Source organism: Mus caroli, chromosome 15 (assembly GCF_900094665.2).
Source record: "Mus caroli chromosome 15, CAROLI_EIJ_v1.1, whole genome shotgun sequence".
Classification (NCBI taxonomy): Eukaryota; Metazoa; Chordata; class Mammalia; order Rodentia; family Muridae; genus Mus; species Mus caroli.
In genome coordinates, this window is record NC_034584.1 from 28,122,887 (window position 1) to 28,144,644 (window position 21,758).

The 21,758-nt window shown below is 39.6% G+C and overlaps 1 protein-coding gene across 3 annotated transcripts in view; it reads left to right on the top strand.

The window, feature by feature from the left end:
• Positions 1–206: 206 nt before the first annotated feature.
• Cpq (carboxypeptidase Q) overlaps positions 207–21,758 on the top strand; it is a 455,565-nt gene continuing 434,013 nt past the window's right edge. For 2 of the 3 annotated variants that reach the window (XM_021183239.2, XM_021183241.2), the window contains exon 1: positions 208–410. The gene's annotated coding sequence lies outside the window, so the exon portion shown is untranslated. Of the gene's footprint in view, positions 411–21,758 lie in introns of all 3 variants that reach the window. The other variant, XM_029469722.1, reaches the window with a different exon arrangement.

Here is a 21,758-nt window from a genome sequence, read left to right on the forward strand (position 1 = left end):
AATAACTGTTGAGTTGCTTTCGTTGGGAAGGAGTTTGACGGTTCCCAGAACAAGGTCTCTTGAAGCCAGGCCTTGGGGACCCTACTTGCCTTAAGTCAGGCTCAGGGAGACCTTTCAGGGTCGGGTCCAGCCAGCCACAGTCTCAGTTAAAGCCCAGGCCTCGGGCCTGGCTGACAGTTGCACCTTTGTCTCCGCCCACCGGCCAGGGAGGGCTCCACAGCTGTCCTGGTACACAAAGAAGCCAGGCCTTCAGACTCCTGGGGCTCCGGGCTGTTCCTGAGGCCTCTGGAGGCCGGCCCTGTGGCTCCAGTGCGCTCCGAGGACCTTCCTGGTCCCGCCCCCGAACGTGCCTGTAGTCTGCCGGCCTCACCCGGTGTTGTGGCCGCTGCTCCGCAGAGCCTCGTGATCAGGTGAGTGCCCCCAGGCTGTGGGTGAGCAGCTGCTCCCCAGAGGCGGGAGGGTGGGCTGAGGTCAGCCAGCCTGGCTGCCAGAGAGCTTCCTGATCGGGCTGGAGTGCCCTTGCATAGGACAAGACTGTCTGCAGTCACACTGAAACCCAGAGGCAGAGGCCAAAATTGCTGGTGCCTGTCTCCTCTTCAAGGTCTCTTGCACCGTCCCTGGACTGCCTAGGAGCTTCCTTCAAGCCCCTATCTGGAATTTTCCCTAGTCACCTGACTTGCAAGAGGCTTTACCAGGATGGGGTGGGAGAGCTTTGGTGGTTTCTTTCACTTTCTACCTAGTTCTGTTCTTTCATTTCTGATATGAAAGGCCCCATTTTCGAGTTGTCAGCGTCTGACTTGTCATACATAGTCGTACTCAATATCCAATAATTGACTGTGAAGTAGAACTGAATGAATTACGTGGACAAATACGTAGGAAATGCAGGAGAATGAGAAAATATATGAATGGCACAGTGAATATGAAATGGAGACATCAGACACACAGGCTTTCGCCTGTTTTTTTTAGAGTTAAGTGTTTTGCAATCTCTGTGGTTAATCCAGAGGAGTTTAATTCTTTGTAGTTGTTAGCTACTAGACTCCTGCACCTTATTATCTCCATTGGTTGGATTAGATATATTTTGCCTAAAACAAAATAACCTGAACTCTTGCTTGCTTGTGCTTTATTCTCCCTTTTGGTTTGAGCCATCGTTGTCACCAAAATATTTAATGTATTTACAAGGTACAAAGGTACATCTCAAAGCAGAACCATGTCGCTGACTTGTATTTAAATCCAGACATTTCTCATGAATCTAAGACTGGACAATGTCTATTTTCCTTAGACGAGGGTTGGTTGAGTTGCAGGTGAATGAAGAAAACGAAATATGTCACAGTGAGGAAAGTAATTCGTGTGCATGACATATAAAAAGTGCTTTAATACAGTTGACCACTGCTGTAGTTTTGCTTCCTAGACCCACGTTCCCCAACCCCCCCCCCGCAATAAAACCAAAATCAATGACTTTGAATTGTCACTTGATCTCTTTAGATTTTAACTTCATTGTGTGTGTGTGTGTGTGTGTGTGTGTGTGTGTACATATGTGTGTATAGACCTGTGGTTAACACAGGTATCTTCCTCAAAGGTTTTATTCTTTAAATTTTAGAGACAGCACATCTCAGTGGACCTGGGGGGCCAGTGAATCTGCTAGATCAGTTGGCCAGTGAGCTCCAAGAATCCTCTTGTCTCCACCCTGCTAGTGCTGGGGTCACAGACATGTGCCTATTGTTACCTACCTATTTCAAGTCTATCTGGTAGAGTAAATGTTTTGTTTAGTAAAAAAGACTGACTTTCTCAGGTTGTTTTCCCAAATAGCCAGTTCTGGGTTCATGTGTCATTCAACTTTGAAATGTACAAGTTGATATTTATGGTGCTCTGACCACACACTTTTATTGTTCATTTAAACTTCTTACTTATATTACCCTACTAATCCTCACCGTAAACCTAAGAGCAAGGCACACTTGAAACTCCTTTTGACCTAACTATCAGAAATAGTACTTGAAAAATAGGAAGCCAAGACTCAGAACATAAGCAGATGGGATCAGGCAATGTCTGCTGTGAAAGTCTGTGTGGTATGGAAGACTGGTTTCCTTGTGTTTTGGAACATGTACAAAATTTGGATATTGTTACCATATCCAGTGAACTGTGAATGGGAGCCAAGGAGTAGGATTACTAAGGTTGATTTAGTTATTTTATTATTTTAAAAATTATTAGCCAGCATCATCAAAATGGCTAGTTGGTAAAGGCACATGCTTCCAACTCGAGGGAACTAAGTTTAATCCCAGGACCAGACACACACACTGCAAATTGTCCTCTGATTTCTACATAGTTAACACACACACACACAAATTGTCAGCCAGGTATGGTGACTCACAGCTGTAATTGTAATGAGAATTGTTATAAGTTCAAGACAGTCTGAGCATCCAAGTGAGATACTCTCAAACAACAACAACAACAAAAAAAAACCCTAAATAAGAATGTTTTAATTCCACTCTGACTTGACACTTTCAACCTAAATGCTCACGCATCCTAATCCTTTTACTTATTTAGGGAATTTAAAGTAGGTGACATTGAGGGTTCAGTGACCAGCATTTAAGGGCACTGCACCATGAGACTAAGCATTGTTTTTTGTATGTGTGTGTCCTAACTTTGTGTCTTTGGTAAAAGGCTGCTTGACATCCTCCTAATAGGAAACACTGGGAATGTAAAATGGACTTCCAGGACCCTTATAATTAATTGATGAGAGCAAAAAAGGTAGCCTATAAAATAAGTGGAAATTATTTTGTTTTCTTTTGCCTGCCAGGTTTAGTCTCACAGAAGGCAGAAACCAATGGTTGGTGCCTAGAAAGCTGAGAGTCCTTGCCAATTTTATTTAGCTCAGGAGGCTGGAGCTTTTTGTCCTGAGGCTGGTGAGATGGAATAGACTTTCCTATTGCTCACAATATTATGGGAAAAAATTAAAGCAGGAACTTTTATTACTTGCCCTGGAGCTGGAGCTTTGAAATGTACTTTCTCTGCCCCCACTCATATTTTCTCTAAACCACTTAGCTTTTAAAAACAAACTATCCATTCATGTACTTTCCATTTTGAGATTTTCTTTTCTCTTTATTTCTGGGCACGTTCTTCCTTTCTTCATTTCATCATTTCTCCTTCCCTTCTTTGCCCCTTCTTTCCTCCATCCTTTTACCTCTTCTCAACCTTTATGTTTCAAAACAATTTTTTACTCAGTAGTTCACTTGCTCAGGAACTCACTATGTAACCAAGGCTGCCTTCAAACTTGCTGACACCAGGCCATGCACCTGAGTCTCCCAAGTGCTAGGATTATAGGTATCAGCCACCCCATTTAACTCTGGGCTCTTTTCGGTACTATTGCAAAGTAGTAGGACCAATTGGTGTGCTTCTCCTTAGTTATTATTTTATTCAGCAAATATTAATATCCCAACAGTTTACTGAGTATGTGCTATATGTCAGATAAGAAATGGAATACTGAGTTTGAGAAGAGAGTGAACTACCACATACTTAACTATACCTAAGTGTAATGCAGAGTGGATGCAGTGGCATGCCTGTAATTCCAGGGGTTGGAAAGCAGAGATAGAAGATCTCTGTAACATGATAGATAGCGTCTATGTTTTCAAAATCTGCCTTTGCTGGTACTGATACTGATACTGCTTTGGGTTCAGTTTTCTTAAACTCCACAATGAATAAGGTAGAGAGATGGAAGAAGATTCTGGATGTCATCTTTGGGTCTCTATAGGCATGAACACATGCACACATACACATGCAAACAAAACACCTACCACACATACATATGCAAAAAAATACTTTATTTCATTTTAGTACTGATACGGATTCAAGGATCATGAATTTCTAGTTTCCCTGTGTCTGCCCATTGTATGGATGAATTTACATGTATGGCTGTCTCCTGTGGGTCCTTACAGTTAGACTGAGGGCAGTGCCAGGTCTAGACTTGTTTTTCCATTTCCCAGCTTAGTTTTATATTGTTCAATGACCTACTTCTACATGTTTGGTAAACAATAAAAGTAGGTAGATGATTTGAACATGAAAACCATGTTCCATATATTTTAAAAGGTATATAATGATTCAGGGATTCAGTCCCAGATTATTCCTTTAATTCTTGATACTCAAGTCTTCACATGTTATACATATGATATACAATATCAGAGATGTATCTTACCTTAAGCAAATTCTGTAGTAATAAGTGCGACTCTTTTTTTTTTTACTCTACCTACCATTGAATGATTGTTCACTTTATAAAAGGGTTATCAGTATCATAAAAAAGGTCATCTTTCTTGCTGAAGATCATGTCATAAGAGTGTTTTATATTGGATAAAACATTGCTCTGAGAGCATCATTTGGCATTCATAGCCTCTAAGTTCTATTCTTCATGAGTTTCCTTATTCCATACAGCAGTGCTGGCACTAGGAATCCTCCAGCCACCATCCCTCTCCCTAGAGCTTTGACTCTGGTGGCCTCCAAATACTATCTGCTTTAGTTTTTCACTTGACGTGGTAGGCAGAGTTAGCATAACATACAGCAAAAAGTTCTAAGGCAAAGCAAGACTCTGAGATAATAGATTTTGCCATGGATTAAAAGTCAGAGGGTTGTGAGTTACTGTCAGCCATGAGAGCGGAAACAAAGAGAAGGCACCTGAGTTTTAAAGTTTTCATATATACAAAAAGATAAAAGTATCTAGTTGCATCTGCTTCTGATCTTTCCTGCAGCAGTCAAGTGCAAAGGTGTTCTTTGTTTGTAAGATACTATGCTGATGTACTCATTTCTACAAAGCGCCTGACACTGCTTCCCCTCACTAACAGTTTGTCATAGACTTTATCAAGTGTTCTGGAAAATTTGTCCTAATAATAACCCCTTTCTTTTGATCTTATTCCCCCTCCCATTCTTCACTCACTGCAAAACCTTCCAATGCCTTTTCTGCAAAGTAAGAGTAACCTCTCTGTTAGCACTTACACATTGGTAATCTCTTATTTATCCCTTGTTAACAAACTGAAAAAGATGAGAAAAGTTTGTAATTCTGTTGCTGTTAGAAGAACAGTTAACTGGAAGAGAAAGCTAGTTTCTCTCTTGTGTTCTAAATACACTTTTGGTTTTTACCCACTACTCTCTGCTACACTTTCCTACTGCCTGGGAGACTAAGTGGCCACTACTCCCACATTCTTCACATCACCCTGTGACAATGGGTTCTGGACATCCAAACTCTAGTCCTCCTGTGTGCAGCAAGGAGTTTTGCAAAGTAAAGGCCATTACATTAGACCCAGACTCATTTCATACTGCTAACAAATATAAACTATAGGAAAGGAATATTAATGATCCTTTAAGAATCATCTAGTAGATAGGTGTCCAGACACTCCTGTGAGGAATTATGTAGATTAGTTTAACCTAGAGAGAATACACACATTAACTGTGGGCAACACTATTGACTGGGATAAAGTGGCCATTTGCCTTAAGCTATGCTGTTTTATAACTTTCCATTCCATGATGGACTTCACTCTTGAACTATAAGTCAAAATAAACCCTTCCTTTATTTGAAACTCTCACAGAAAAATAAAAAATACACACATTATTGGCAGATATCCAATTATTTATTTTTAAGTGTGTAAAGCAGTGTAAGTGGTGTTGGGGATATTCTTAAGAGTGTGAAGGTGAATGTAGATGTCATATGTTGAAGTTGAGTGCTTTCATCAGTGGCTATCTTTGTTTTTGAGACAGAGTTTTGAACTGAGCCTAGAGGTCACTGACTTGGCTAGACTGACCAGCAACCAACCATGAACCCCTAGTCTTACCTACCCCCAGTGGGATTATAAGCATGTGATATCAATCATGACTTTTTACATTGGTGTTGGGAATCTGATCTCAGGTCATTTTTATTGTACTTGCCTTGTGATTGCCCAAAATGGCAGCTGCCTCCATCAGCAAGACCAGGGCTCCAGGAACTTCACACCTTCATTGTACTATATACTAGATTCAGTCTCCAGCACATTTTCAAAATTGCAATTTCTATGTTCTTGCCTGCAAAGAGCTCCAGTGGCTCTTGTCCAAGTGAGTAAATCTTGACTATGACTGTGGATTTGCCCATCTCTTCAATCTTAGAATGTTTGTTCACCCTTCAGTCCTCTTATGAGCTAAGGAAAGTTGTTGGTTTTCAGCCCATTTAGTTTGATTTGCTGTAGTAAGGACAGCAGCAGTGACTTACTAGCTTTTTATGTTGTAGCTAAAAGTGGGGGTTTGGTAACAATGGGTTTAAGTCTTTTGTTTGTTCTTATAAGATGTTTACCTCTACACATGACTTCTGATTTCTCTTCTCTGATTTTGTGATAGCCTTATGGAAAAAAAAATGCCTTCATTTCAAAGACTCTCTTGTTGTATGCACTAACTACTCTTAATAAATGATGGATGTTCATAATGTATATACCCAGCTTGAGGCTTTAAACATTTAAATTATTCTGGGGCTAGATATATGTCTCAGTGGTTAAGAGTACTTGTTGCTCTTGCAGAAGACTGAGTTTTGATTTCCAGTACCCACATTGAATGACTCATAGCCATAAGTCACTCTAAAGAATCTGATGCCTTCCTCTGCATTCCAAAGATACCTAAATACATGTATAGATGTGTATATGTGTATGTACATGCACACACATAAAAATATCTCAAAAGGAGAAGGGCAATCCTGTAGGAGGACCAGCAGTCTCAATTCATCTGGACCCCCAGGATCTCTCAAACACTGGACCACCAAACAGCTTACACCACTTGATATGAGGTCCCCAACATACATACAGTAGCGGACTGCAATATCTGTGTTCATTCAGAGATGAAGTACCTAATCCTCAAGAGTCTAGAGGCCCCAGGGTGTTTAGATGTCAGGTAGGGTGGGGTGGGGCATCCATGTGGAGACAGGGTGTAGTGGGGAGGAGGTATGGGATAAGGAACAGTCAGAGAGTGGATGGGAGGGAGATAAAATATGAAGTGTAAAAAATTAATTTAAAAAATAAAATCTCAAAAGTTTAACAATTTCTCTTGAGAAAGATGTGTGATAACAGGGAGACAAAGTAAAAGCAAATTTTGACATTGCAAACTTTAGGGCAGATATTAGTGGCCTAATGCTTAGAGATTCCTCAGTGTACACTTGTTAATATCCTCTTTTTATTCTTCCAATAAAGCACTGCTTCTATATAGATCATCTGTTACAGTAGACTTATCTATTAGCTGAGATTCTAAGCAATCTTTCCCTGGAATCGGGAATAACAGTCAAGATTTTAATTCAGAAAAAGGAACTGGAGTCTGTTTGTAGAAGCTACTGAACATTACACTCTATGCTTTTTAGAGATGGAGCAAACACCTTGGAAGTTTTTTGCTTTTTGTTTTTTGTTTTTTGGGTTTTTTTGGTTTTTTGGTTTTTTTTTTTTTTTTGTCTAATTCTTTTTCTGAATGCAGTAGCAAGATTGACAGGGGAAGGACTAATGTGTGCCCATGTGGGAAGAAGGATGCTGCCTTGAAAGCACAGATGGACCTTTGGATGTGGAAATTTACAAGGCTCAGAGAGCCCTGACAAATCTTTAGAAGTTGGGTCCAACAGAATAAATGGAAGACTGTTTGCTGGCTTGGCATTGGAGTCTGTCTGGCACAAACTACACGGTGAATAACTTTTCAAACATTTGTATCAGTATACATGACACTGGATTCCCAAAATGTCCAATTAAACCTCTGTCAATAGAAGAAATGTTTGCTTCCTCAGGGTCTTGGGGGCCTAGGTGACAGACTTGGCCTCTGTTACTGAAGCACTTGCAGCTGAAACTATTGTGAGCTCTTCCTCTCTGGATTGATCTTGTTGTTATTCAAACAAAGATCCCCTTGAAAGCTATGAAAACTGTGTCAAGCTGTGCATCATAGAGCTGGGTGAGGTAACTAAAGGAAAATACCCAGGTGACAAGCACTTTCAAGCCAAAGAGCATTCTAGAATTTTCTTTGGATTTTTAAAATTATTTTTGCTTGGGGTGTTTAAGAAAATAATTGTCTTGTCTAGTCCCTGATTTTAGTGAGGTTGTTTCCAGCTTCTCTCCATTTAGTTTGATGTTGGCTACTGGTTTGCTATATATTGCTTTTATTATGTTTAGGTATGGGCCTTAAATTCTTGATTTTTCCAAGACTTTTACCATGAAGGGGTGTTGGATTTTGTCAAATGCTTTCTCAGCATCTAAGGAGATCGTTATGTGATTTTTGTTTTTGAGTTTGTTTATAAAGTGGATGACATTGATGGACTTCTGTATATTAAACCATCCCTGCATCCCTGGGATGAAGCCTACTTGATTATGATGCACGATCATTTTGATGTGTTCTTGGATTCAGTTTGTGAGGATTTTATTGAGTATTTTTGCATCAATATTCATAAGAGAAATTGGTCTGAAGTTCTCTTTCTTTGTTGGATCTTTGTGTGATTTAGGTATCAGAGTAATTGTGGCTTCATAGAATGAATAGAGTAAAGTACCTTCTGTTTCTATTTTGTGGAATAGTTTGAGGAGAGTTGGAATTAGTTTTCTTTGAAGGTCTGATGGAACTCTGCACTAAACCCATCTGGTCCTGGGCTTTTTTTGGTTGGGAGATGACTAATGACTGCTTCTATTTATTTAGGGGAAATGGGACTGTTTAGATCGTTAATCTGATGCTGATTTAACTTTGGTACCTGTTATCTGTCTAGGAAATTGTCCATTTCTCCCTACCTGTTCAATATAGTACTTGAAGTCCTAGCCAGAGCACTTCAACAACAAAAGGAGATCAAGGGATACAAATTGGAAAGGAAGAAGTCAAAATATCACTATTTGCAGATGATATGATGGTATATATAAGTGGCCCTAAAAAGTTCACCAGAGAACTCCTAAACCTGATAAACAGCTTCAGAATGGTAATTGGATATAAAATTAACTCAAACAAATCAGTGTCCTTTCTCTACATAAAGGATAAACAGGATGAGAAAGAAATTAGAGAGACAACACCCTTCACAAGTCACAAATAATGTAAAATATCTTGGTGTGACCCTAACTAAGGAAGTGAAAGATCTGTATGATAAGTCTCTGAAGAAAGAAATAGAAGATCTCAGAAGATGGAGAGATCTCCCATGCTCATGGATTGGCAGGATTAATATAGTAAAACTGGCTATCTTGCTGAAAGGAATCTACAGATTCGATGTAATCCCCATCATAATTCAAACTCAATTCTTCACAGAGTTAGAAGGGGCAATTTGCAAATTCATCTGGAATTTTAAAAAAAACCTAGGACAGCAAAAAATCTTATCGATAATAAAAGAACCACTAGTGAAATCACCAGGCCTGACCTCAAGCTGTACTACAGAGCAATTGTGATTAAAAAAAAAAAAAAATGCACGGTACTAGNACAGGGAGGCAGAGGCAGGCAGATTTCTGAGTTCAAGGCCAGCCTGGTCTACAAAGTGAGTTCCAGGACAGCCAGGGCTATACAGAGAAACCCTGTCTCGAAAAACCACACACACACACACACACACACACACACACACACACACACACACACACAGGAAAGAAAAGAAAAGAACAGAAAAGAAAAGAAAAGAAAAGAAAAGAAAAGAAAACGATTGCTTCTGAAAAAGGAGAGAAAAGCAGTGCTGACATATTTCAAATATTATAAAAACAAAATTTTTTTCAATGCTTTAACAAATATTTCCAGAAATACCAGTGGCAGTTATGTGTAGTATTTGTGCTTCCCTAACCTTGCTGACAGAAATGGTAAATAAGTGTGATGGAAACAGCAATGAACACAAAGATAATAGAAGAACAACAATAGGACAAGAATCAAGAACCTTTTTGTTTATCTTTGGAAAGGTTTTAATATATTAATGGGGGAGTAGGGGAAGAAGACAACCAAGTTCTATATCCTTGTGTAAACTTTCTTATTTCAATAGCCCCAATTTCCTATTCAATAAAATAGGTAATATAACATCAAACATATCAATGATTGTCATCAGTATTAAATAAAATAGTGTTTATAAGCTGCTTTGAATAGAACTTAGTTCTCCTGGTAGAATCTTATGAATGTTCAACTCATACTAGTAAGTCACAAAACACTCTTTGGACTGACAAGGTTTACACATTTCTTTATGATGAAGGAAAGGAGCAAAGGAGAAGAAAAAATCCAGATATCTGGTACATTGTGGACTAAAAATTTGGTACTGGGATGACTGATTGGCATTTCCTTCCTTGGGTGAGAGCTGAGAAACAGTGTGTAGATGGGGGAGGGGTTAGACTATCTTTGAAAATAAAGAGATATAAACCTCAGTTAAGAAGAGGAGAGCTTTTTCTAAGCCTGAGGGATAGAAGGGGTAGGATTTGGAGCTTAAGGAGAGTGGAAGAATTTTGCAGCAGCTGCTGTAGGAGGATCTGATAGGTATCAGCTAAAGGTAAATATAATGGTTGCACTGCTGAGATTAGAGCTGGGGTCAGACACTTAGTTTATTACAGAGTTTGACATGGTGATGTGACTGTTGGTGGTAACACTGTAACAGTGGAGCATGCACAAAGAAAATTCTTTTTTTTTTTTTTTTTCTGAGAAAAGTGTAGTGGATGAGGAGGAAAGCCAGAAATATTTTAAAGATGCTTATGCAAACCTTGTTGGAGTCATTAATGATCAAATGCCATTGTGGATTATTCAGACTCTGAGGTATTGGTTTAGACAGATAGATGGTGGAGAGACTGAAGGTTAAGGCTTTTCACTTTGTGAAGTTCCATATGGTAGCTCTCTGTTACACATGTGCTGAAAAATGGATGGATTATAAAGATGATGGATATGGTTCACTTTAAGGGTTAACAGACTGTCACGTTCTCCATATGATAACCATCTTTCCCTTGAAAACCTTTAGTTCAGTGACTTAACCCAGGTAATTTAACTTGTGGTCTTGAGATACTTTGATGGAAGAAAGCAGAGGGTTCAATGCCATCATAGAAAAAGAGCATCCTGGAAATGGTGTTGCCCAAGCAAAGTGGTGGTTAAGTATGTGTCATGAAGAGTGGAGGGAAGGGAGAGGAGAAAGCAAGAGAGGAGAGGAGGGCATTTGATTTGCTCAAGAGAGACAAAGGATTTTCTTGGAGGTGGACACTGATATGATCTGTGTGTAATTCTGGGTTCAGAATCCAAACAGTCTGATATGGGCAGATCTCGCTATTACTGTAGTTTCCATGTCATGGCTCAGCTAGTCTTTCTTCTCTATACTCTGAATATAAACTTCCAGTATCTAGTGGATAAAATTCACATCCTAGCCATGCTGATGCAAACAGCTTCATTCTGTAACATCCACATCCTTTTAATTGTGTTTAACTTTTACTTAGGTGTGGTGAAGCCAACAGAAGAGGAGACACCTACCATAGAAAAGATGGTTTCTTACAGCTCCACAATGGGTCAAATGGTAAAAATTCTGGATCAGAGCAGGAGAAGGGGAGGAATGCCATAAAGATAAAAAGCAAAGTAAAATAAAAGAAAAACAAACCTGAAAATGAGAAAACATGGTACCTAGCTAAAGATTACACCTATAAATCTACTACTAACAGGGTATCTGGAGCCATGTTGGTCGAGTCGACCAAGTCTGACTCAGGTTTGTCCCTTAACACTATATACATCAGGTAGGCTGGGAAGATTTTGTTTATTTATTTATTTATTTATTTATTTATTTATTTTTACCGTGCTTTAAGAATTGACCTAACACTTGTGTGTGTGTTCCCATATAGATCACAAACCTAAAGCTTCTGGTTCCTTTCAGTAAATAATAGCATTTTCCTGCATGTTTGCAAAATTGGCTATATTCCCTACCCCTCCATCATCTTCTGTATCTTCTGAAATGTCTCCCACACTTTCCTCTTTTCTTTTTAGCTTCTCTTTTATTGATTTTTAAAAATATGTATATACAGAATAATGGGTTTCATTATGAGATTTTTGTATATGTATATCATTGTACTTTGCTCATATTTATTTCCTCATTACTCTGTATCTCCATACTGGTTTATTTCCTCCTCTCCCTCTCTCTTTCTCTCACTCTCCTCCCCCTCTCTCATACACACACACACACACACACACACACACACACACACACATGAATAGCACTCAAACACACAAAATAAAAATAAAAATTAAAAAGAGAATATAAAATTGTTTCAAAAAGAAAACACAATATTTTGCTCAATGACAAATGCCATTCTCTTCTGTGGTTAAATAAAACTCCATTGCTTATATTATATATATTGTGGGGTTTTTTTATGCAATCATCTGATGGTGGGCATTTCAGCTGTTTCCATAACATAACTATTATGAATAGTCAAAAGTTAAAAAGAACAGGATGAAGGTTGTCTGTGGAGATGTCCAAGGTTTTCAATTCAGCTGCAAATTAGCAGAGATCAAACACAAAGTCTGGCCACCAGGTGTATTGGATGGGGGTTGGATTTGAGAACTGATAGAAAGCAATGTGCATGTCTTAAAGACGGGTAAAAAGGGGTATATAGACTCAGACCTAAGCCAGACATGGTTGCCAGTAGGAGTGGAAACTACACTCCAAGTTCTAAGTTCCACAGTTTCTATGTTTCTAAGTTCCACAGTTTCCACAGTCTCTATGTTCTCTGTCCCACAAGGTCTAGAAGCTTGAAGCAAGGCAGCTTGTCCAATGTGGGATATAGGCAAGTAAAGCTGGATCAAGAACATATGTCCAATAAAGCATACCTGTCACCATTATCAGGGTACTCAGCAAGCTCAGACATCAGCATCATCCTTTGTCCCAGCATCAGCATGTCTGTCACACCAGTCACTTTTTCAGCTAACATACTCCTGCAGCATTCTGCAGAAAAAAAACACAAACATGTCCTTTCCCCCATATTAATTACCTGATCAGGATCATGCCATATGTCAATAAGTGGATCCTTCCGTTTCACCTAGGCATAAGTATGCTTAGCTGCGGAGTGCTGTAGACACTCAGCAGAGAGTTCCTTGCCATTCAAATTTAAAAATTTTTAAAGAAAAATCATGATTTAAATAATGTGTATGGGGATATGAATTCCCCCTTTCTTTGTTTAAGAAGATACTGTTCTAAAGTTTCACAATACCTTGTCCTTGAGAATTATAAGGAATCCCAGTAATATGGGCAACATTAAATTGTTGACAAACAATCTCAAATGCTTGACTGTAATAGCCAGTTTCATTATCTGTTTTAATCTGATTTGGAACACCAAGCACAGAAAAATAATGCCGGTAATGACTAGTTACATTTTTGGTTGCTTCTGTTAAAGCAGTTGCAACTAGAAAGCCTGAAATGCATCAATAGTCACATGTGCATATTTTACTTTTCTAATATCAGAAATATGAGTATCCATTTGCAATAATTGATTAAATATACGTCCTGGAGAATTAACACCATTATGTGGTACAGGCAGAAATTGAGGACATTGAAAATGAGTCTTTAAAATTTGATATGCACATTCTCTAAAAATACCAAATTATTATCTCAAGTCATTACTATTTTGATGATGTAGCGAATGAAACTATATGACTAATTGTTCCTGTGTAAAGCCTATAATCTACCTGGGATAAAAGTCTGCTGTGTCACTGCCTTAAGGGTTCTGTGCATGCAGTCCAGATGAGTTCTTAAATGTCCAAAGATAGTCCTTTAAAGGAACAGTACTTCTTCTTAACTTGAGTTTTATATGCATAAATAATTGCAAAATTTAAGAGTTAACATTATCTAAAATAGGAACAATTTCAAGCAATTGTAAGCCCTGAGATTGGGCTGAAGTAGAGGGAAAAACTCATGAGAATAAACATGTGATCCAATTACATAACTCCTCCCCCATAGAAGGGCTGTTTATAAATGCAGTAGATGCATTCTTTATGGGATGCATGTATAAATTTACAGGAAATACAAATGCATGCATAGAAGCAAATTTTAACAACTAGTCTTTTGAATAATGATTATCAATCTTGTCTAAAATGTTTGCCATGCAATAGTATCAGTATTCTGCAATAACCAATTCAATTGCTGTTTGAAATAAGGAATAGCTGCCTCATCAGGTTCTTAAGATGTTCTTTCCAAAATACTTTCATGATTCTATCTTACAATTCTTTATTAACACCACAGCAACTTCATAATAAGATGTTAAAACTTATTTAGAGAAGAAGAAAGATGAATCCACATTAATGCTCCCTTTTGCCAAAGAATTGCTGTCAGCACATTGAGTAACAATAACTAATATGAACAGCCAACAATTGACTACAATTGATTACAGCAGCTTCCTCTACTTTATGCATCCCTCATCAGTTAATTTTCATCCCCCTTTATTACATCCAACAAACGATTAAGTCCTCTTGTGGTGAGCGTAAGGAGAGTTCTTAGCCAATCTTCATCTCCTGGAAACTTTTGAAAATAATTTGTAGTGAGTAAATCATCTTTTTTTCTTGAATTTTCTGTGCCACAACTTTTCTAGGATAAAACTGATGCCCCAAATATTGAAAAAGATATTGCTTTTGAATCTTTTCTGGAGCAACAACTACTCCAAAAGTTTAGAGCTAGTTGTATAAGAGCAAAGGTTTGTAGTAAAGTTCCATCAGAGGAATCAGCTAATAAAATATCCATATAATGAATAATACACACTGAAGGATTCAACCTTCTTGTATTGAAGCAGAGACAATTTTTTTTTTTACATAATGTAAGGCTATTAGCCATTCCTAGAGGCAAAACTTCCAATTGATTACAAGCTCACTAGAAGCAAACTTTAGAGTTATCAGGATGCAAAGGAAAAAACTACCCTCCAAATCCATAATAATTCTATATGGAGTAGGCAGGCCAGATTGTAATGTCTCTACAAGTTCCACAGTCTCATTAACTTTTCATAGATCTTAAATTGTTGCGTGTCATCCAGCGGCTCATGAGGAACAGGGTATGGCTGAAGGGGCAGACTCAAGCTGAAAGAGAGGGAACTAGATGGATGAGAGAAAGAACGGAGCTAAGACAAAGTTCAGATCAAAGCTCAATTTTACTATTCAGAACACTGGGTTACAAAGAAGGGGGAAGGGGCCCATTCCTGCCAAATCATCTTTGGAGTCCAGCTGCAGGTGACCACATGAATGCTCTGGAACAGCTAGGCAGCAGGAGCAGCAGTGGGAGTGGCAGAACGATAGGGTGGCATGCTTGACCCCTGATGCTCTCCTGGTGATAACAGTCAAACCTGATCAGCCAGATTTCAGGCTGGGGGCGGGGGAAGGTTACATCTCCTCCCTGTTGTTAATATAAAAAAAGAAAGGCTGGGCTGAGGCATAACATTTATTTATGCTCTATAGTTCTGCCTGAATTCTTAGGGCCTAATAAAGAAACCTGTCTCAGTGGGATTTCTTAACTTTTTTCATGGTAAACCCTTATTTGGTTAAGACTGTCCTTTCTGTCCTAGTAAACATTTTGCAGACTAGCCCTGAGCTGTTGGCTCCATCTTTTATAATGCTAATTAGTTACTGAATAGGTAACTTCCTTGCTGAATTCCTACTGAATTCCAAGTAGTCAGTTACATGGTCTTTCTAGGGCATTGGAATACTGGTGAAGACTAAACTGTATCAGGATACAATTTTAAAAGGCACTATAGTAAGATAACACTAAAGGAGAGTACATGGATCCTCCTCAACAGCCTTGGGTGACAGGCAGGGAACAGAGAGAAGAGGGTGATGACCAGCTCCTTAGTACAAGGCCATTTGGCTTGTTAGGGTGGGAGGCTGTGAAGGGCTTGCCTTTTCACAGTATGGTCTCCAACCTCTCTCCCCACTTTGAATTAAACTTAATAAGGCCACACTTAACTGAGGTAATCAAATGATCTTCTCATCCTTGAATGAATGAGCATTAACCATGGCTGGGGGAGCATTGACCCCATTCTTCCCGTGGGAAGAATCATGGCTCTTGGTATCTTTTGGGCAGGGGAAGCATAGCCTTAGAACGATACTTTTGGTTGTAACTGGAACTAGATACCAACCTCCATTCAAACCGGGTGTGTTTCTCAGGGAACTCAGAAATGGTCAAGTTGGACCTTCCCCTGCAGTGCTTAGCCTCATACCCACGCTGGTACCCATACTGAATTCATATTATCACGAACCAGCATGTACAGTTCTGAGTCCTGTGCAGCTCCCAAAGGAGAATTGTCAACCTCAGATTCAGCAAGGCCTCTACAAGAATTATGCCAATTGTAACACCAAAATTTGTGGCTCTTAGGCTATATTAGGAGCTGGAGGTCACCCTCCTCATCCCTAATATCTCCACAGCCTGAGGAACCAAGGGGACCTTGCAATAGCAGCAAGGGTGGAAAACTGGAGACCAGCTAAGAGACTAAGCCCGTCTTATCAGAATAAAACCAATATTCTTCTAATATCTGAAATTTCTGCCTTTCTAGCCCTAATAGCAAACCCTAATCCCAAATCAGACCAAAAGCCACAATATGTGCTGGAATGCCTTTAGAATGAAAATTGGTAGCTGCCACCTGCATGCTCTTGGGGGCAGGGATGCATGCCCACTGCAGTCAGGCTGAAGGGTGTTGATTGACCTGCTTGAAAGACAAAATCCAGACAGTGAAAAGTGACAATACAAACCTTCTTTTGGGAAAGTCCAGTTACTTTATTCAGTTGCAAATTAGCAAGGCTCAAGCTCAGTCTCCGGCCTCCTAGTGGGCTGGCTGGCTCTGAGAATTGCAGGAAAACTGCAGCTTCTCTGGGAGCCTGTGCTCCCAACTGACTTCTAGGCAAAAGAGGATTTTTAGTCCTCATCAGAGTAATACTTACTAGAAGATTCAGGATCTGTGTCCAGTTGACAAATTAATCTCTTGGGCAGCCATCACTCTTGCTCCATCTTCTTGTGAAAAAGCATAGACCGAACCCCTTCCCCAGATTAGAACTGGATCTGGACCCTTCCAATCATTAGTTAGTGGGTCCCTCCACTTTACCATGGCATAAGAATTAGAAGTAACTGGATGCCAGTGGCGATCCACTGCAGACTGACTTTTAATATCAGTTTGCAAAAAATTTAGAACAGATAAAGCAAAGGCAAGATGTGCCTTTGGTGACTTTGGGGGATATAACTGCCCCTGTTTTGTCTTTAAAAGCCAATTTTTTAAGGTGCAATGAGTATGTTCAACTATTCCTTGTCCCATGGGGTTATAAGTAATTCCAGTTTTGTGTTTGATGCCAAATTCTTTACAAAATGAAGTAAAATTTTTACTAGAATAGGATGGCCCATTATCTGTCTTTAGGCAATCCCATGGCATTAAAGGCTTGTAGGCAATGATCAATTACGTTTTTAGAAGCCTCTCCTGTATGCAGAGAAGCAAAAAGAAATCCTGAACAAGTATCGACACAAACATATATATTTTTTAATTTTCCAAATTCCACATAATGAGTTATATCCATTTGCCAAATATGATTAGGCTTAAGACATCTAGGATTAACTTCTAAATGTGGCACTGGAGATAATGTAATACATTTAGGACATTGTTTTACAATCATTCTCGCTTGCCCCTTGTGATCTTATGTCGGAGCCTTAAGGTATGGCTAGACAGATGAAATTTTAATGATTATGTTTGGCCAAAGCAACAGGATCCAAAATTAAGGCTTCTCCTATTGCTCTGTCAATGCAATCATTGCCTTCAGCTAAAGGTCCAGGAAGACCAGAGTGAGATCATATGTGGCCAATATAAAACGGATTTTTCCGGGCATGAATGATATTTTGCAATTTTGAAAACAAGGATCCTGACGGCGTATTAAAGTTAAATGTACCACAGGTCTCCAGTAAGGGTACTGATTGTGCAACATATAAGCTATCAGTAAAGATATTAAAAGCCTCATGCACAGACTGAAAGACCTTCAGTACTGCTGTTAATTCAGCTAACTGAGCCAAAAGGCCAGGAGTCCCTATGATAACCTGTTGATTATTAATAAGATATCCAGCTTGCCCTTTAGAGGATCCATCAGTAAAAACCAATAGTGCATTATATAAAGGCTGCAAGGAAGTCATTTTAGGAAATATCACCTCATCTACATTTTAAAAATTTATCAACCTATCTTGAGGGTAGTGGCTGTCTATAGTTCTGTTAAACCCTATTTGTGCAAGCAACCAATCCATACTATGCTGTTTCCACCAAGTATCTTGACTTACATTGTAAGGCTGAACAATAATATCTGGCTCTTTGCTAAAATAAGTTAGTGCCTGCTTCCTTCCAATGATAATCATCTGGGCCACTGCTTCATGATATGGCAAAATATTACGTTTAGGAAAAATCCTCGAATTTATCCACATTATAGGGAACTTTTGCCATAGCAGTCCTGCAGGCACATGAGTCGTATTAAAAATTAACGGATGCAATGGCAAGGAGTAATCTATATAAGTGACAAATTGCTCTTCAATAAGTTTTTCCACTAGCTGTAAGGCCAGCAATCCTTCTGAGGTTGGGGATCTAGGGGAAGTAGGATCAGAACTCCCTTTAAGAATATCAAATAAAGGTTTCAACTCCCCTGTAGTAAGCTTTAAATAGGGGTGAAGCCATTAATATCACCTAACAATTTTTGAAAATCATTCAAAGTCCTTAAGTTGTCTCTGCGAATAACTATCTTTTGGGGAAAATACAGCTTGATCAGTGAGTCTAAAACCCAAATAAGTATAAGGATCCTGAGTTTGTATCTTTTCAGAAGCTATTTGCAACCATTTTTCAGCTAAAGCTTTTTGTAAATCTCTATAACACAAAAGCAAATCCTGGGGGTCTTTTCCCGCCATCAAAACATCATCTGTGTAATGAACGATGTAAATCATAGGCCATTGTTGTCTCACAGGCTGAATGGCCTGTGCCACAAACCTTTGGCATAAGGTAGGACTATTAGCCATGCCCTGTGGGAGAACTGTCCATTGATATCTCTTCATAGGTTCCTTAAAATTTTATAGAAGGAACACTAAAAGCAAATCTTTCACAATCCTTTGGATGCAAAGGAATAGTAAAGAAACAATCTTTCAGATCTATCACAATTTTATAATCTCCCTTAGGAATGGCTACTGGGGAGGGAAGCCCAGGTTATAAAGGTCCCATAGGTACCATAGTCTCATTAACTTTTCTTAAATCTTGTAACAATCTCCATTTACCAGATTTTTTTTATTGATAATGAAAATTTGTGTATTCCAAGGAGACTGAGATTCTACTAAATATCCTGCTTCTAAATGCTCCTGCACTAGCGAAGAAGCAGCTTCTATTTTTTTCTTTAGGTAAAGACCACTGATCCACCCACACCAGAATATCATTAAGCCATTGGATTTTATCGGCGTGGGATGCAGGCAAGATAGTGGCCACTACTGAAAATACTTTAAACCTCTTGTGTTAGAGTGAGGTTTAGGATCCTCAAAAGTCTTAATTCCTTGTCCCTTCTTTTTTAGTCCATGACCAGGCAGAGGTCCCTGCCTGAACATCTGCTTAGTCACCATCTCATTAGGACTGTACATTATAATACCCATCTGTGACAAGAGATCTCTTCCCCATAGAGTTACAGGCAAATTTGACATAACATACGGCAGGCTGAATTTTTCCTGACTTTCCATCCCCATCTCTCCAGGTTAGCAATTTGGAACTACGTTTTGGGTTACCAGCGTACCCAATTCTTTGAAGGTGAGTTAAGGAATCAGTCAAGGGCCAGTTTGAGTGCCAGTTCTGCCCTCTCATCATCGTTACATAGGCTCCAGTATCTATTAATCCTTCAAAGCTTTTTCCATCAAATGTCAATTTAAGGTTAGGTCTCTGATTAGTAATAGATTGAACCCAATTCACACCAGAGGAGTCAAAGCCACCTTGTCCTCTCTCATTTTTAAAGAATCTATACGGTAACTGACGTAAAGGGATTAAGGCAAGTTGAGCAATTCTCTGATTAGCGGGTACAGTTATAATACCATGAGGGGAAGCAGCTATGATTTTAATTTCTCCTTCATAATCATTATTTATAACACCTGGATAAATCTGCAGGCCTTTTTACAAAAGAACTGCTTCGTCCTAAAAGAAATCCACAAGTTTCTACAGGTAGAGGTCCAAAGACTTCGGTAGGCAGAATTTGGACTCCCATTTCTGGGGTTAATACTGCGTGGATGGTGGAACAGAGGTCCAGTCTTGCATTTCCTGTGTTTGACCTGACAAGCTCAAAAACTGATCTTTTTGGCTTGGCAGCAGATTTATAGCCCCATAAGCTATTTTCTTTGAGTAAGTCGGGGTCTGTGGCTGACCCCTTCCCTTGTTTCCCAGCACCGCGCAGTTCAGAACGCCTGGCTTAGACTTGCACACCCTAGCCCAGTGGTTGCCCTTTCTGCACCAGGGACAAATTCCTGGGGCATGGCCTGCTTGCACACTCTCAGCACATTTGTTCTTAGGACAATTACTTTTAAAATGATCCAAACTTCCACATTTAAAACATGCATTATTCCCTCGTTTCTGCGAGAACATTGCTTATACGTGGGTCCCCTGTGAAGTTGTGCAAGACCGCTCGATGTCTGTGCAAAGACGGACATATCCCGTCAAATCTGTCTGTCCTCTGTGCAGTTGAATCGCAGCTCGACACATTGTGTTAGCATTCTCATAAGCATAAGCATTCTCATTGCATAACAAAAGGACTTCCTGTGTCCGACTTTCCAAGGATTCTACTAGCCTCTATAACAGCCTGTCCATAAAGTTTTGGTAAGGCTCATCAGAACTCTGCCGAATGCTAGCTAAACTCCCACCAATATCCCCTCTAACTGGTAACAGTCCCCAAGCACGATGTGCGGCCACCACAATCTGCATGTACACTGCAATGGGAAAATCAGTCTGATTTGTCTGTCCCTCCTATGGAACCTCTCCTAAAAGCATGTTGCTATCCCAGTCTAAATTAGCGGTCTGAGCATTTAAAGTGGCAGTTTTCTTACTGGAGTCTCGCCATTCAGAATCCCAAAGCAAAAAATCTCCCCCTGACAGGGTAGTCTTACAAAGAGTCTTCCAATTTAGGGGGTTAAGTGTATCCAGTAATGTTTGAGTGAAAGGGGCTGAAGGGCCATATTGCGCAACAGATGCTTTTAACTCCTTCACCAACTTGAAATCCAAAGTCTGGTAATGTCTGACTCTGATATCTTGCTGACCAACTACCTGGACCACAGGAAAGGCTAGCACATCCGATGTATTCTGTCCTCTCCCGCGAGCCTGACTCACAGCTCTTTTTAGCGTCATCTGGTAAACTTCAGAAGAGTTACTCTTCCCCGCTTCTGGCATCCTTTTTAGCTCCCGAAGCTCATTAGTCAACTTCTGACGACTAATTTCAAATTCTAATTTGCTTAGTCACGAGTCCCTATGAGTAGCATCTCCTGAGGTGGGGACCATAGCTGGAGTGGGAGACTCCAAAGAAGGCTAATTCTCATCAACATGATTGACAGCTCCTCTATCTGAATGATCTTTGTCTGAAATTAGTTCATCATCAGAGTTTCCACATTTATCAAATTTAGAGTTAAGAGGACCCTTTTTTTTTCTTAAATATTATTACATATTTTCCTCAATTACATTCCCAATGCTATCCCAAAAGTCCCCCATACCCTACCCCCCACTCCCCTACCCACCCACTCCCACTTTTTGGCCCTGGCATTCCCCTGTACTGGGGCATATAAAGTTTGCGTGTCCAATGGGCCTCTCTTTCCAGTGATGGCCAACTAGGCCATCTTT